This window comes from Megascapheus bottae, chromosome 2 (genome assembly GCF_031878675.1).
Source record: "Megascapheus bottae isolate mThoBot1 chromosome 2, mThoBot2.hap1, whole genome shotgun sequence".
In the NCBI taxonomy this organism is placed as follows: Eukaryota; Metazoa; Chordata; class Mammalia; order Rodentia; family Geomyidae; genus Megascapheus; species Megascapheus bottae.
Window position 1 is genome coordinate 66,117,968 of NC_143510.1, and position 11,739 is coordinate 66,129,706.

The 11,739-nt window shown below is 40.1% G+C and overlaps 1 non-coding gene across 1 annotated transcript; it reads right to left on the minus strand.

Moving 5' to 3' along the window:
- Window positions 1–5,638: 5,638 nt before the first annotated feature.
- LOC150067279 (U6 spliceosomal RNA) lies at window positions 5,639–5,740 on the minus strand. The gene has a single exon (XR_016534703.1). It is a non-coding gene; the product is annotated as a U6 spliceosomal RNA (small nuclear RNA).
- Between the last annotated feature and the right edge of the window lie 5,999 nt (window positions 5,741–11,739).

An 11,739-nucleotide genomic window follows, 5' to 3' on the forward strand; every position in this document is an offset into this window, starting at 1 on the left:
TCTAGCTAGCACCGGTTTTTATCCCCCCCCACCCCCCACCGCCAACCCGCCCAGCGCGACTAGGACCCCAGAGCTCCGTTCCCACCCCCCCACCCCGCCGCTAAAACACCTCGTCTGGCGCCTTGAGACTGAATTTGAGCATCCGCCAATCAGCGGCAGCCGGCGGGGCGGCTCTGGCCAATCGTGTGTCAGTACGGTCCGGGCTCCCCGCCCCTCTCCGGCCCCACCCCTGGCCGTCTTGGCGCTCGGAGTCGCGCGTTTGCCTCGCACCCGCCCAATTGTTGCCGCCACGGCCCCTTCCCCCTTCCGGGTACCTGGAAACTAGTCAGCCTGGGAAAGCCAGCCCCGGGACCGCGGGAAACCGAGGCGGGGCGGCGGGAGGAGCCGGGGTGGACTCTTTTGTTATGCATAAAAGGCCCGCGCTGGTCCCCGCGGCTGGCGGTGGCTGCGGACTGTGTCCCCCGCCCCCCCCCACCCACACGCAGACCCGGGACTGGGGGTCAGGAAGCAGATGGAGTTTGGAAAGACGATCCGTACACTTGGTCTGGTGTGGCCGCCCCTCCTCTACCCCCCCTCGGCCTCCCGCACCGAAGCGATGCTGCCCAGACTTGCTGGGGTCGAACCTGCCACCACCAAAGCGCTGGGAGGGCGGGACGGAGATGTGGGGGGGAAGGGGGGGGGCGACGCGTGAGCCACGGTTACCACTGGGGCTGCCAGAGCAGATGGCGCGCCGCCGGTTAGCCCAGGGAGCGGGACTGGACTGGAGATCCAGACGGCAGGGTTTTCCCTTCACCTTCACGCTCTTCTGCTGCCGCTTTTTCCATTCTCCAGGGGTTTCTAGGTGTTCCCTTTACAGAGCACAGGTCAAACGATGCAGGGAGGGGTTTGTGAATCATTCCTCACCGCCTGGACCAACTTTCTGAGGTGCCATCAAGAAAAATTTCCTCAACGGCTGCTGATTTGTATAAAATTTTTCACTTCCCTCCAGTTCTTTATTTCTAATATGAAGGTGGAGAGACACAGCCGTGAGGTGTGCCTTTTGGTTTGGGTTTTTTTTTTTGGGGGGGGGGCTTAAATGTTATATTGTTTTTGGTTTCAGATTTGCAGAAGCACTGCAAACACACTTCAAGAAGTTCCTGCAGCCACTGTTCATAAGTGTTGAGCGTTTGTTGGAATTGGTATATATATATATATATCTGTCTGTCTGTTTGTCTGTCTATCTATCTATCTATCTATCTGCCAACACTGGGGCTTAAATTCAGGATCTATCTATGTATCTATGTATCTATCTATCTATGTATCTATCTATCTATCTATCTATCTATCTATCTATCTATCTATCATCTATCTATCTATCTGCCAGTACTGGGGCTTAAATTCAGGATCGATCTATCTGTCTATCTATCTATGTATCTATCTATGTATCTATCTATGTATCTATGTATGTATGTATGTATGTATCTATCTATCTATCTATCTATCTATCTATCTATCTATCTATCTATCTGCCAATACTGGGGCTTAAATTCAGGATCTATCTATCTATCTATCTATCTATCTATCTATCTATCTATCTATCTATCTGCCAGTACTGGGGCTTAAATTCAGGCCTGAGCACTGTCTTCCAGCTTTCTCAAGGCTAGCACTCTACCTATAGCCACAGGACCACATCCAGGCTTTTTCTGTGTGGTACTGAGAAACCAAACCCAGTGTTTTATGCATGCTAGGTAAGCACTCTACCACTAGGCTGGCCACACTTCCAGCTCCAGAATTTATTTCACATTTTTGTGAATTTTTACCTGACTCTCCCTCTACCTGGAATCTCCTGGGATATATTACTTTGGGCCTTCATGTGTCTTTAGGATTCTCTTGGCTGTGACAATTTCACCCACTTACCTTATTTTGGATGATCTGTACAATTTTCAGGAGTATTGGGCAGGTACACAGGTACTTTAAAAAGCATGCCCACACCATTTTTCCTACTAATTTTAAAGTTGTTATTCTCCACATTTCACTCACACACCTCAAGTATGTCGAAAGGACTGTAAGCTGAATTTAGAAAGCTTAATCAACTCCTTCACCTTTTTATTCTAAATACAGCCTAAAAAAAGCCACCACTAGGCCATGCATTAAAAAGACAAAAGTATCCCACCACTGACAAAAAAAACCCAAAACATTTCTATAATACAAATAATAGCTGAAATCCATCTCGTTGGGAAAAACATAGAGAAGTATAACGAGTAAAATTGCAATTGAGATGAAGAAATGTTTTTAACTATTAATTTCCTGTGGTTACTGTAACAAATGACTATAAACGGATTGGTTTAGAAAACCAGAAGTTTCTCTCACAGTTCTAGAGGCCATAAATCCAAAAGAAACCGGGATGCTGGCAGAGCAATGATCTAAGGGAAAATCTGTCCTTAACCTCTAGCCTCCAGTGCCTGTCAGCAGTCTTTGGGTTGTGGTGGCTTTACTCCTTTCTTGGCCTCCACGGCCACATTACCTCTTTAATTCATTAAATTTATCTGGTGTATATCTTAAGAGAACACTTGTCTAGCCAGAATCTGCCCAGTTCAAACCTGTAATCCTTAGGACTGGGATCTAAGAGTACCATTCTAAATCAGTACAGGCAAGTCTGTGAGACTTTTACCTCCAATTACACCTCAAAAAGTCTAAAGTAGAACTGTGGCTCAAGTAGTTGAATGCTAGCCTTAAGCAAAAAGGTTCAGAGACAGCACCCAGTCTCTGAGATCAAACCCGAGGACCTGGACCAAATAAAAATAAAAAGGACACTTGTCATTAGATTTAAACTTGTCCTAATTTAAAAAAATCTTGACTTATACCTGCAAAGACCCTTTTCCTAAGTGAGGTAATATTTGCAGGTTTCAGAGCTGATGGTAGGAATATACCTTTTATGAGGAACACCGTGAAGTTCTGTAGAACAACAGTCAAAGTATTAAATCCCATTGATTTCTCTGCTATTGCAAAATACTTGTGATTGTTTCTTTCAGATAAGTTGTATGTTACAGGCCTTTTCTTAGAATTTTCTAGTGTAGTCTCCAATCAAGAACAACTCAGGTAATAGGTAGCTTCAGACACTGATTGTTAAAGTGAGAATGGTCTTTATTTTGAAGAGAGACTGGAAAAGGAGTGTTTCCTGTACAAAATTAGATACATTATTCTAACATATGCATTAAAATCAATGCATTTAAGATCCAGTGTTCAAAGAGCTCTTAGATATTTAATTGGTGACTAATGTGGGCTGGGAAATAGGCTGAGCCAGTCCCTACATGGGTATTGTCTGTATTATCTGCATTGTCTGTATTATCTGCAGTATGGTAAGTCTAAGTAATGGAGCTTAGGCTCCTGTGAGCCAAAATGAATGGCCCAGCTAACAAAGTAAAATTTGTGACAGATCCTAAGATCTGACCTAGCATCCATTCTGTAATACTTTTTGTGGATGAAATACTTAAAAGTATACTCATATTGAAAATAAGAGGACAGGTATTCTACCTCACAATGGGAGAAGTAGGTAAGAGCTGGGGTGGGGGAGCTATTTAGAAATTGCCTGGTTTTGTGCCAAGTACAATATCTTATAATTCTGCCTCCATGATTTCTGCCTGAAAAGCCATTGATTTAAGATAGCCTTGTGTTACTTATTTGGAAGTCAACACCAGGGTTATATTCAGCTTGTCATGTTCAGCTTGAGGCCAAAAGCATTGTCTATACTTCACATTTACCTGAGGGGAATTATTTATTTTTAATTCTAATATTTGAACTTTGTACTTGATCTGGAATTTGGGTATTAGGTATTCATAAATGCTTTAAGTCTTACGCCTTAGCACTATGTTAGTTTTTGTCTTGTATGTTTGTGATTCAGTGGTGGGTCTGTCTATGAGCAAAGGAAAAGTTAGGTTGGTAGGCCTGAAGTAGGTGTAGAGGTTTTGAAGGCTGGGTATTGCTGGGATGTCTCTAGTTTGTTTTGTCTTGTTTTGTTCTATTCTGTTTGGAAGTAGCTAGGCTGTAAATGAAAACCATGATGAATGAGGTGGTAGGACCGAAAAGTGAGTGACAAAGGCTGTGAGCAGAATATCCACACATGACACTTGCTATTCTCATTTGCAGCCAACATGCGCCACCACTTTTCAAACCTGCAAACAGTCTTTGTCTCTTGGTGCTCCATATCTCAGGATTTACAGAAACAAGAGGTTGATCTTTTTATTAAAAAAAAAAACCACAATGCACTATAGTAAAATGGAATTCATATCAGTCAACTCTAGAGCAGGATAAGCTGGATTGTCCACTTTAGTGTATTGGCTTCCTCAAATATTTTCTTTTGCTTCAGCAAGCATTGGAAAGGGAGTGATCTTGGTGTGACATATGTGTTCAAATGGCAGTAACCTAAGGTAATTATAGACCATCTCACCACACAGGTAATTGGGCTGTTCATCCTGGCAATTCTAAAGCCTCTTTGAGTGGTTCTTAAACGAAAGGCTAGTGTGCAGGTGGCCTTTTTCTTCTACTATTCATGGATCTGAGAATTTGGTTTGTATGCTTATCTAACCGCTAGAGAGGAGACCACATTAGAAAATAAAAAAAACATTCACTAACTGCAGCAGTGTGAGGAGAATGAGTCCATGTTTGGCATCTTGCTCAGCCACTTAGCAACAATCAAAACAAAAGAGAGACCAAGAGAGTTATGTCTGTCATGTCAAATGACATCCAGATGTCCAACTATCCTTCATCTTTGACTACCTATCACAGAAGAGACAGGAATTCATTTGTTATTTGTTTTAAGTCTCTGGTGATCCATTGCACCAATGGAACAAGGTCAGTTTTCTTACCAGTCGTGTGACTTACAGTCTCACTAAATGATTCGCTATTTGGTGTGTGTGTGTGTGTGTGTGTGTGTGTGTGTGTGTGTGTGTACGTGTGTGTACATGGATGCATGCATCCTCAACTCAGGGCCAGAAGAAAAGAAGTAGTACCAAAAAATCATTATAGATAACAACACATTGAATGCATTCTTTTTTGCCGGTCATGGGACTTGAACTCTTGGCCAGAGCATTGTTCCTAAGCTCTTTACTTCAAGGCTACTGCCCTACCTCTTGAGCCACAGTGTCACTTCCCATTTTCTGGTGGTTAGTTGGAGATAAGAGTCTCACAGATTTTAGTGTCTGGTCTGGCTTTGAACCAGGATCCTCAGATCTCAGCCTCCCGGGTAGTTAGGATCACATGCATGAGCCACGGTGCCGGCCTGAGTGCATTTGAGTTGGGTGCTTCAGTGATTAGTATGAGAAGAGTACATAGGAGACTTCCATTACATGGTTCAGTATTTCATTACATGGGACAAACCTTTAGCACCACAATGGTTGTGGTAATAATGAACGGACTACTGTTCTGGATCTGAGAATTTGGAGAAAATGGACAACACAAGCTTCCCTGAATCTCTAGGGTTTAATTAAGAAGAGAAGGAATTCACCTTGAGGAGGACATAGATCCTTGGCTCAAATTGACTATATAATTGCTGGATAATGCAGAGCAAAAGGTATTGTCTGTATAAACCGACATTTTCTCTGAAAAAGGAAGGGAAAATTTAGAAGATTCTTGGCGGGTAAACTTGTAATTTTTGAAACAGGAAAATAGGGAACACTTCATGAATTTGCATGTCATCTCTGGGCAAGAGAGATGCTCATCTCTTTAATTCCAAGTGTTAGTATATGTGCTGCTGAGGAAGCACAATCTTTTCATCTAAATATTTATTGGATTCTTAAAACTGTTTTCTATTCATTCCTAATTACTTAGGGTGTGATATGTTAGAATACTACTGCCAGTCCTGGGGTTTGAACTCAGGGCCTTAACACTGTCCTTCAGCTTTCTCAATGGTAGAGCTCTACCACTTCGGCCACAACACCACTTCTGGCTTTTTGTATGTATGTGGTATGGAAGAATCGAACCTGAGTCTTTGTGCATGGTAGACAAGCACTCTACCACTAGGCCAAACTCCTGACCCTGAAATCCTTTTTATTTCTGTATTTAGAGAAACTGAATGCATCTTTATACATTAAATTTCACCATATAGTCAGGCACTGGTGACTCATGCCTGTAATCCTAGAGATCTGAAGATTGCTGTTCAAAGCCAGCCAGGGCACTAAAGTCCATGAGACTTTTATCTCCAATTAAATACTAGAAAACTGGAAGTAGCACTGTGGCTCTAGGGATAGAGTACTAACTGTGAGCTGAAGTGCCTGGGGACAATGCCTAGACCAACATGGTCCAGCTCCATGACCAACAAAACAAAACAAAAAACTTAGTCATAGAGGGCATGGGAGGGTGGCCTAGTGGTAGAGTGCTTGCCTAGCGTGCACTAAGCCCTGAGTTCAATTCCTTGGCACCACATACACAGGAAAAACAGGAAATGGTGCTATCGTTCAAGTGGTAGAGAACTAGCCTTGAGACAGCTCAGAGATAGTGCTTAGGCCCTTAGTTTAAGCCCCAAGATTGGCAAAAAAATTCATCATCTACATATATGTATAATTTAATAATACAAATAAAACCAAGCCCAGGCGTGGTGTTACATGCATATAATCCCAGATACTTGGGAGGCATAGGTAGGAGTATCATGGTGAGGCTGTCCTCAGGCAAAAATGGAAGAGGCACTGTGAAAAATAAAACAAAAAATGTTGGAGTATAGTTCAAACCCCAGAACTGCTCCTCCAAAAACATGAAGTCAATTATTAATCTTTGTGACCAATTTCTTCCACTTTAGAATTAAATGGAAACTTTTATATCTACCCATAACATTATTGTAATAAAATTATTATCGGACCAAGTAACAAATCTGTTCAGGAGAAGTTAGGCAGGTGAGATGTGATAGAGAGAAGAATTCAGGATTGAGGACTTAAGAACTCAAAAACTAAAATGAAATAGAAATATTACCTTTCCTTAATCCCAAGCCATCTCTTCACATGTAAGGGTTTTCTACCATAGGAGAACTAGAGAAATTGGATATTAAACCCAAATGGCAGTACAACAATGGGCATCACCAAGCAATCTGGAAGTGATAATGTATAAAGTTTAAACTATTGTCTATGTTGGACCCACGTCACTCTTGTAGTCTATTATGTTTTTCCTTAAGCCATACCCGGAGTCTGGGGAGAAGGAAAAAAATGGAGTTAACCTTAAGTGCAAGGCATTTTTTTCAGTAATGCCTGTATTAAATAGTGATGCTGCTTAATTTGTAATGAAGTCACAACCAGATAAACCCACCATAAGCTGGAAATACTGTAGGCTAAACATGCCTTTAACACACCTAATTCACTAAGCACAGTAGCTTAGCCTAAAAATTACCTAATCCACTCCTTATTTTATATAGGAAAAATTCTTGGATATCTCATGTAATTGATTGATTACCTGAATCCTTGAAATTCTGGTGACACGGTGGGATATAATCATTTGCTCAGCATGTGATTTCCTATAGCTCCCATTCCACTCATGCCAACATCAGGCTACATGGTACTAGCCCAGTGAAGATCAGAATTCCAAGTATCGTTTCTCCTGAATATGTATTGCTTGCACATTGTACTAAAACCTTCTCAAAGTGTCATCTATTGGGAACTATGCTGTCATAAGTTAGGAACTTAAATAAATCCGGTGAGGCTGTAGTCTCACACACTTCTAACATGTCTTTTTAGTTTTCCTTGGACACTTGGGGCTCCGTGTTTTTTTTCTATCCACAAGTGATTCAGGACTTTTTCCATTACCACATACTATCATTCCTTCTTTACCAATAAAGCTCTGTCATTACTCAGGAGGTCATGGATGCCCCAGGAGATTCTGTAATGAGTGCCAGCTACTGCTGCTGCCATCAGGTGAAGGTGAATTTGGATCTGCTGCTTCTACTTCTAGTTCTCAGAGTTCCACAGAGAGCACAAAGCAGGAATTGGCCTTTCTTCTCCCTCTATGCCCAGCAAAGTGGTATCAGGCCAGTCGCTTTCTAATATCTAATACTTTATGTATTATCCCTTTCTGTTTAGGCCTGTTTAATAAACTGGCCTACTATCCTCCTTTGTGTGTCCATCTGACTCTCTGTTTTTGTTTTTGTTTTAACTTTGTGTGTGTGTGTTCAGGATTTGTGTGCGTGTGTGTGTGTGTGTGTGTGTGTGTGTGTGTGTGTGTATGTGTATGTTCTCAGAGCTGGTGCTTTACTACTTGACCATAGTTCCATGCCTAGCTTTTTGGTGGCTAATAGGAGATACAAATTTCATAAACGTTTCTGCTGGCTTTGAACTTTGATTCTTAGATCTCGGCCAACTGGAATTATAGGTGTGAGCCCCCAGTACCCAGTTTCCAACTTTTTTTTTTCCTATAGATGAAGTTAAATTTTATGATTCAAGGAGTCAGCATCCAGCTTCTCTGAGTTCTTATTGTTTGGTAATGTTCCCATGTGATCATTCTACAATTTTCTTGAGCCTCCTTAAATTTTCCCAAAGATTTAATTTTTCCATGTTTCTAGTTTATTTACTTTTCTGGTGGTTCTTAAGTATTTTATTGATGTTTGAAATTATAGTGATATAACCTAGTGTGTAATTTTGGAGTATCATTATTGGTTGTACTCTGTGTCAATTTTTCAAAAATCTTGAGGTATCTTTTAATAATTAAGATTTCAAGGGGCTGAGAGTTTGGAGTAATGGTAGAGTACTTGCCTAGGATGCATGAAGACCCAGGTTTGATTCCTTAGTACCACATACATAGGAAAAGCTGGAAATGGTTCTGTGGCCCAAGTGATAGAGCTCTCTAGCCTTGAGAAAGTTCAAGGACAGCACTCAGGTCCAGAGTTCAAACCTTAGGACTGGCAAAAAAAATTCAAAAACATTTCTCTTTAGTTAATGCCAATATTAATCAAGCAAAATTGCTAGACCAAAGAGATTATGATTACATAGTTTGCCTTTTTCCCAGAGACTCTTTCAAGGGAATAACAAGCATAGTAGCAAACTACATTGTAAAGAAAGGAAAGTAAGCAATTTTGAGAACCTGAGATAACATATGTAACTTTAGGGCTAAACTAATAAATGCAAGAGATAAATTAAACAGCATGGTAAGAATATAAATGGTCTCTCATCATTGTCTAATGATACTTTTGTTAAACATTCAATTAGTAAGAAAAAGAAATCTCTGCAATCTGGAGGTCAGTGAGCATCAAGTGTCTCTGAATTAATAATATGGTTACAAAATAAGCAGTGTGAGGTCTTCCTATTTAAAGTGGTGGTCTACTGGTTAATTGTACATGTCAGCATATCTGTCACCATACTCAAAGATTTGATCAAACATTTCAAATGTTTCCTTGAAGGTGCTGTGTATGTAATTTACATTTAAAATGGATGTTGGGTAAAGCAGATTGCATTTATTTATTTACTTACTTACTTTTCTTTATGCTTTAAAAAAGAGGATCTTGCTATTTAGAGATGGCCTGTATTCTTCTGTCTCTGCCTTTCAAGTGCTGGGCTGATAGAACGATTGCTTCTATAAGGAAGACGGGTCTTGTCCAATCAGTGGAAGACCTAAATAGAGCAGAAAGGAGATCTTTCTCAAGGATTTCAACAGCAACTCTTCCAGCTTCTCTGGAAGAGAACTATTGCCTGAGTTTTCAGTCTGACAACTACCCCCATTAGATTTTGGACTTGCCAAGCCTCCCACAATCATGGGCCAACTCTATGAACTTACTGTCTTTCTACATACATATCACATGATTCTATTTTCTAGACAATTCTCTAATGCAGGTAGTTGCATCTTTTTGTTGATTTGTTTGGGAATATTCCTATGTGGCTGTTTAATAGACTTCAGAATAATGCTTTATGCAATGGTGGTAAGTCCAATGGTGATCTCATTGGCACTGGTGAAGAATGTATATTGATAGCATTAAAGCTGAATGAGCAGCCAGTTCACAGGCTGGTTATCTCCAACATCATCCATAAAACCCCCATTTCATTTATTATTTTAATCATTAATTATTAATTCAATGAAACAATAATGCTATTATGCATTGGCAGAGACCTGTCCACTATAGGAACATACCAAGCACTTTATGAGCTGCTGGGATCCAATTTCTGCTTATGATGACTCTGACTTGAGCTAGCTAGAAACATAAATATAACTTATGCTTCAATTTCAGACAAGAAGTCATAGTCACTACCATATATACATATCCAGGACCTAAATATGGTTTACCACCTGATTCCAAGCTTCCTTTCATTTCTCCTCTGGATTGTCCTTAAAGCTATACTTTAGCAAGGTTGACAAAACATGCATGACAAAAAGATCATTGTCAGATTCAGCTTAGACATTTATTATTTTGCACCATAAATGGATATTGGATTCCCCAAAATATAGCTACTCAAAATACATTTACTAATATCTGGAGTTTTAAGTTACTACTGGAACAACTTCCTAACAAAAATGGCAGTGTTTGTTATGGTGCAGTTTTGTTTCAATGGATACAGTAGCTTCTAAATGGAAAAATTCTCACTGTAATTTTTAAAAAGTTTTATTTGTTCACATTTCCTCTGTAGATATAAAGATAAATAGAATGAATAAAGCCCTAACTGGTCTTCTCCTCTGTTTTCCTCTTCCTTCTTTCCCCTCTTCTTTTTTCCTTTTCCCCCTCTCCTCCTTGTCCTTCTTTTTGTTTCCTCCAGTATCCTATTGTTTAAGACCTTGGCTCGAGACTAATTATAAGAATGACCCCACATAGTATTAGAGCATACACTGAATTGGAATATAGACAGTTGTTATTAGGGTCAAGTTATAATCCAGATTTTTGGTTCCCTGAAAGAATAGGGGATATTGACAAGAAAATGCCAATTTTCTACAGTTAATTTCTTTACTTCTGACTAACTTTTTTTTGGCCAGTCCTGGGCTTGAGCTCAGGGCCTGAGAACTGTCCTTGGACTTTCTCAAGGCTAAAGCTCTACCACTTGAACCTCAGCACCAGTTCCAGCATTTTTTCTATGTATGTGGTACCGAGGAATCGAACTCGGGTCTTCATGCATGCTAGGCAAGCACTTTTACCACTAGGCCAAACTCCTGGCCTACTTCTGACTAACTTTATCTGAACTATTCATCTCAGTTTTTCTTTCATTCCCACAATTGCTTTCATAATTAATTTATAATTAGTTCTAATCTTCACAAATCATTTCCTTTTTAAAGGACCTTGACAAAATTAATCAGGAGATTTTTTTCCAGTTAAGTTTGTTCTCATTTTGTAAAGCAGGTAATATTTTTAAATTTTTGTATCTAATTTCAGCTCTAAAAAGGATTATTATTTTCTATGCACTGATACAGGTTCTGGGTGAGTAAAGAAATGAATAAGTAGACCTTTTCTACATGAATGGCCCTGTGTGTCTTTATAGCGAGACACATAAGTAATCTCATGAAATGCAGTTCTCATCAAAGAAATACATAGAAGAGAACCAGTTGGAAAAGAAAACAATGGATTCTGCTTTCTGTCGAGAACAAGAGGGGCTAAAAAAATCTCAAATCACTTAAAGGTTAAAAGAGAAGGAAAGACAAGTTCTTATCCTGAAGTCAACTGATGAATCAAAGAATCAAAACATTTGTGCTTCTGTTGTTGAGGGATATCAAATCAGCCACAGCTATATCACCAAACTTTCCACATTTTCCAATTATATTCTAGCTTTTCACGAATACTCACACTGTGTATTTCAGATGGATGGCAGTGAA